Consider the following 6,107-nt stretch of genomic DNA (forward strand, 5'->3'; position numbering starts at 1 on the left):
AAAATAAAAATAAAAGTAGAAAAAAAAAGAACTCTTTTCCTTTAGACTGTCAAGTAAAAAATTGACAAAAGCCAACACAACAATAGCCATTCAGTGTGAATGACTTAAAACTGTATCTGGGTTTTTTGTTTTTTGTCAGGTTGGCAAAAGATAATTTTTGGTGTGCCTCAGAATTTTAGTAATTAGTTTTATGTGTTCCATGAAATGAAAAAGGTTGAAAACTGTTCTATATCAACCTTCATGGTATAAAAATGTATTGCCGTTACTTCCGTTTCATTGTCCACATCTCATACACCTGTCTTCTGTGGCCAAAACCAATCTGGAACCACACAGGGATGGGAATTCTGGGAAATGTCTTTCAGATGTTCTCTGCTGTTTTGTTGAAGTCTCTCTTTGTCTTATATTAATAATTATATATTTTTCACCAAAATCATATTTTCAAGGGCACTCACATTCAGCCTTTTTTCCTAAGAGAGGTTAGATTGCTAATTCATTTAGTGTGGCAGAAATGATGAAAAAAATTAGTTAGATGATAGAATCTGAAGGTTTGGCATTTTTAGCTGCTTTTCCCATCTCGTAATTCCTGATAAAAAACCCTTGTGATTTTCACTTTTCTTCCAGATTAGAATATATTTATAATATTCTTTTCCAACTTCAATAATAGAAGATATTTTATAAATACAAAGATTGAGACTAAGAATTAAATTTCTTAAATAATAATCGCAACTCTAAGTAACCAAGAGGACAGAGAAACCGATCAAGTATATTTGGGATTTGTTATTAAAAGAAGAACTTCCTGCAATGCTAAAAAGTTAAGTTCATTAATTAATAAAAAGTTAGTGAAGCTCTGACTTCAGTGTAGATTTCCCTAATTCAGTATATAGAACTAATTCTCAAAAGGGAAATCATCAACTTTCTAACTTGAAAGCAACCAATAATCTAATAGTATTACTGCTATTATGAAAATATTTGACCATAGAAATAGCTAGCCAGTTCTATTATAAGTGGCATCATATAGTATTTACCTTTATGACTGGCTTCATCACTTAACAGAATGTCTTTGAGGTTGATCCATGTTGTAGGATGTGACAGGCTTTACCTTTTTATTTTCATTTTATTTTATTGAATTTACTGGTGTAACATTAGTAGGGTACAATACTATAACACATCATCTATATATTGTACTGAGTGTTTCCCCCCTTCAAGTCAAGTCTTTTTCCATCACCATTTAGGCTTTCCTTCTCTTTTAAGGCTGAATAGTATTCCATTGTATGTATGTACCACACAGTCTTTACCCACTCATCTGTCAGTAGATGTTTAGGTCATTTCCACACCTGGGCTATTGAGAATAATGCAATAAGCATGGGTGTTGAAATCCTGCTTTTAATTCTTTCGGATATGTAACAAAAAAAAAAAAAAACAACAGTAGGATTGCTGAATCATATGGCAAATCTATATTTATTTTTTTGAGAAACCTCTATATTGTAGTCTATAGTGATTATACCATTTTACATTGCCTCTAACAGTACACAGGGGATCAAATATTTTTATATCCTTGTCAATATTTATTTTTTTATAGTGGCCATTTTAATGGGTGTTAGGTTATTTTGTTATTTTTACAATTGGTTTATGTAGTTTTCTGGTTTAATGAAACATTTTTTTTATTCTGCTTCTCTTATATGATCTCACTAGGGAGATGAATAATAAATTTTTGTCTTCATTTCTCTTTAATTTTTAAATTATTAAGTGGATAATTTTCTGGAACTGTCAATGTCATTGACTCAGACTACTTCACAACATTGCTTTGGAGACAATGTAGTAGGTTGTTATTTTTTCATTGATTGGAAAAAGCATGTATCCAGTGTTTATTATTTTCCCCTCTACTGAACTTAATATAGTAGTAGAGATCATGGAAGACTCTTATAAGACATCCAGGAGATTTCCAGCCTCCTCCTTCTTTGCCTCTGCTATACAAGGTAGGGAAATAATACATTGACACATTTCTAGTTCATATATATGATATTATGATTTTAGACAAGGGTTCCTAGACCAGCCAACAGGGAAAGGACAATCTTTTCTAGAATTTGGTGTTGGGGAACTGTATATTCACCTATAAGATAATGAATTCAGCCAAGGTAAAAGATTTAGATATTCTGATAAAAAAAAATAGAGATGATTAATGCTAGTTTTCTTCCTTCACTGAATAAAGCTGTGATGGCTATATCCATGCTTGTGAGCATGATGAAAAAGCTAAGAGAACTGAACATACAATACAGTGTACAGAAATGTGTGATGGATTTTAGTACCTAAAACCTGCATAATTCTGTTAAACAGTGTCACCCTAATAAAATTCAATTTTTTTTAAAAAAAATAGTGTTTTTATGAGCTCTAGGAAGCAAACATTTGGTTGTTTAAATTGTCACAGAGTCCTTTTATTTCAATAGAAAACTCTGTGTATTTGAGTATGTGTGTGTATTGCATAGCCTAATTTTTATTTCATTCAAATTATGTGCCTATCCCCATGTCATACAGTCAATACCACTTAAAAAAGTTCTTGGTGTCTTTACACTGAGTAAAAATTATATTTTGCAACTTTTATCATGTGTTGCATTCTGCTTCTGGGCTCATTTTTCATTAATGGTTCCTGACAATTCTCACCAATTCTTGGTCTTGCACTCTCCTCTGGGACCTAATGATAATTATTATCCTCCTCCGACACCCTCAACTCGTTTTCTAAGTTGCTTCCAATCAATGTTTTGTTGACTGTTCTGTGTTCCTTTGGTTTTTGAAAAGGGGCCTTCTGCAAAATGAGTTAGAGGGCAGAAAGAAAGGATTCTATTGTATTTCCTGCATTGTCTAAGACCCCATATTTTGGTTACTTAAATCTTAAACACATAGCATAAAATAAAGAGTTTTTTATGGAAGGAGAGCATTAAAATTTTTCTAATTTATATTAAGGTTATATGAAAATACATATAGATATCTCAATATTTGAAAAATATTTAATTAGGGATTGAAACTGTCCAGCTAGGGAAAAACTAATGGAAAGACAGCATAGTGTCTAGAAAGAGCAGAGGATTTAAATCAGGAACACTGGATCACACTTACCATATTTCCCCATGTAAAAGAAAAATTTGGGGTCTAAAAACTGGGTGCGTCTTATACGGTGGTTGTTTTTTGTTTTACTTGCATTTCTCGTTTTTTTCACGTGGATCAGGAGTTATATGAATTTTATGATGAACAAAACTTGATTTAATAACTTTATGTAATACTTTTTTTTCCCAAAGTTTGGGCCCCAAAATTAAGGTATGTCTTATACGTGGGGAAATACAGTACTGTTTGAGTTACTTGATTAAAGTTTTTTAAACTCTCTGACCCTATCTGTTCCTATGTGAGATAGGGATAATAACACATATCTCTTAGGTAGTTTACCTCTGAGCATTATTATTATAAGGGATTCTTGAGATAATGAATGTAAATTATGAAAAATTATGTATCACACATGTTAGATATCAAGTCATGTTAGATCTCTTTTCTACTGCAATAGGGGGAATCCAGACATCATGAAAGTTCAGCAAGTGGGATGTATGTGGAATATAACAAGTAGGTAAGAGGTAGTATGAAGCTATGTAGCCAGACCATGGTCAGCACCAGAGAGGACAGAATGAAGGGAAAAGAATTTTAAGAAGAGATGCCTGTTAGATTGAGATACTGGATTGCTGGTTGGCTTTGTATGAAAAGGAAGTCCATTTATTATCATTGAAGTGTAAAAACAGTCTAGGACAATAAGCAAATTATCCTTGGTGCTGAGATACCCAAGCACTTGACATTTTTAAAGTTAGGACGTTGGTTACCAAACGGCGGCTCGCAAACCACATGCAGTTCTTTGGCCCCTTGAATGTGGCTCTTCCTCAGAGTGCTCCACCCTAATTAAGTTATTAACAAGTACCTACCTATACAGTTTTAGTTTAAAAAATTTGGCTCTCAAAAGAAATTTCAATCATTGTACTGTTGATATTTGGCTCTGTTTGACTAATGAGTTTGCCGACCATTGATAGGCTAAAGTCTTGATTGATCCCAGAGTCTAATCTAGTATCTCAAAGTATGCTTTGAGATCCAAGAATCACCTGGGAATTTATTTTAAAATACAGATTCATGTACTCCATTAGACCTGCATTTATGCCTTTGTTTACGTTCTGTACCTTAGAATATATTTTGATTTCACATCAGCCTGGTGAAATAGATTTATGGATTATGCTGTCAGGTTTTAATTAAATTAACTCTCCCAAAATAAGTTTCTGCAAAGAAATTTTTATTGAAGATAAAAGAACAATGCAAGCATAAGAAAACAAAAGGAAAATGACAACCATGTACTTCTACTAGTATAGAAACACTTTGAAGCCAATTAATGAGTGAATCAGATGCTAGTCACTCACATTGTGCAATCACAATATTTTCACCAACTGCAAGGACACAACAGCTTGTATAATCATTGTATAAAAATCAAAAACTATTTTAAATAGTTCATGTTTATATCTTCATTCTTTAAATTTTCTGTTCTTGTTTGCTCTATTTATTATGGAATGTTCAATAGAATAGTAAATGTACATAATTTATAAAGAAATATAAATATATGAGCTGTGTGATTAGAGTTGATTAGAGCTGAGTATAAGGAGAAACTAATGATAGGAGTCCAGGCATGCTATTACCTACCATGTTATCAAAATATTCATATGAGAAGCTGAATATACTATCACGTATTCAAATAATTTCTCTCTATTGTCCAAAATTTGCATATTCAGAAATATCCTAGTATGCTGATTATATAATATACCATTGGTTTATGCATCTTATACCACAATACTGAAGTAGATAAACATTCTTCTAGTTACTAAGCTAAAAATTAGACTATATCTTCATTTTCTTTCAAGAAAATTTGCACAAATTCTTTTATCATGGTAGCCACATGCACACAGCATGCTAATATACCTTCTAAATGAATTTTACATTTACAGCACTTTAATGAATAATAAATAAAATAATTTTGCTGCTTGAAACAGAGAATTGGATTGTGATCACTATAATATTAAGGTGTGTGGAATATTAACATGAAAAATCTAGTAAACTACTATTAGAATTTTTTCAATGAATTAACATTATGGACTTCTAATAAATGCCCTAATTAAGTAGAATTTCTAATGGGAATATGGCCTAAATTAAAATCAAAGAAAAATGTTCAATATGCTCAGTAATCCTCTGGGAGAAATTTGGAAGTTTTCTGCAACCATACTTTCACAAAAACCTTAGTGTTTCTTGGTCTATTTGAACCCAGTTTGTTGCTTCCTTATTGACTACCCTATACTGTTGATTTTTGCTCTTGAGTAAAGTGCATAACCCATAGAGATGATAAAGATGTTAAAGAGATGGATCCTGGAGAGATAATGACTATAAAATGAAATGTTTACTGACCTCTAAACTTGATATAACCTCTCTGCAAACAACTGGTAGGATTTGAATGTTCTTGTGTCTTGTATAATGCTGACCATGGTATATGTAGATGTAAAAACTGGAATTTTTACCTTTCACAGAATAAATTACTATGGTTGGAAGCTTGTTAATATGGATACAGCAAAATATGCAATCACATCAACTGGCTTTGCTTTACTCAGAGATAAATCAACAAGCAACCACTGAAGTGTACCAGGATGTTGAGGGATTAGGGAACTATAACACTTGAGGAATGGTTAGTAGAGAAAATGGGGCTGTTTACCTAATGGAAGGAGAAATTATGGGAACTTTGCAGTTTTCTTCAAACATTAGAAAATTGTCATGTAGAAGAGGGAGGAGTCTTTGTTGTCACAGTTGTCAAGAAATAATTGATGTAAATTAGAGAAAGACAGGACTTAACATAGTATAGGTAAAAACTTCTTCAAAATGAACACATAGCTGTGTCCCCCACCCCCACCCCAATAATGCAAAGGGCTACCACATGAGTAATATCATCCCTGAAAGTTTAGTATTTAAGCAGAAAGAGAATTATCATCTGCCTGGGTTCAGATAAGACTTAAAAATCCTTATCTACTGTACTAGATGTGGTAACTTTTAAA

Source organism: Saccopteryx bilineata, chromosome 3 (genome assembly GCF_036850765.1).
Source record: "Saccopteryx bilineata isolate mSacBil1 chromosome 3, mSacBil1_pri_phased_curated, whole genome shotgun sequence".
In the NCBI taxonomy this organism is placed as follows: domain Eukaryota; kingdom Metazoa; phylum Chordata; class Mammalia; order Chiroptera; family Emballonuridae; genus Saccopteryx; species Saccopteryx bilineata.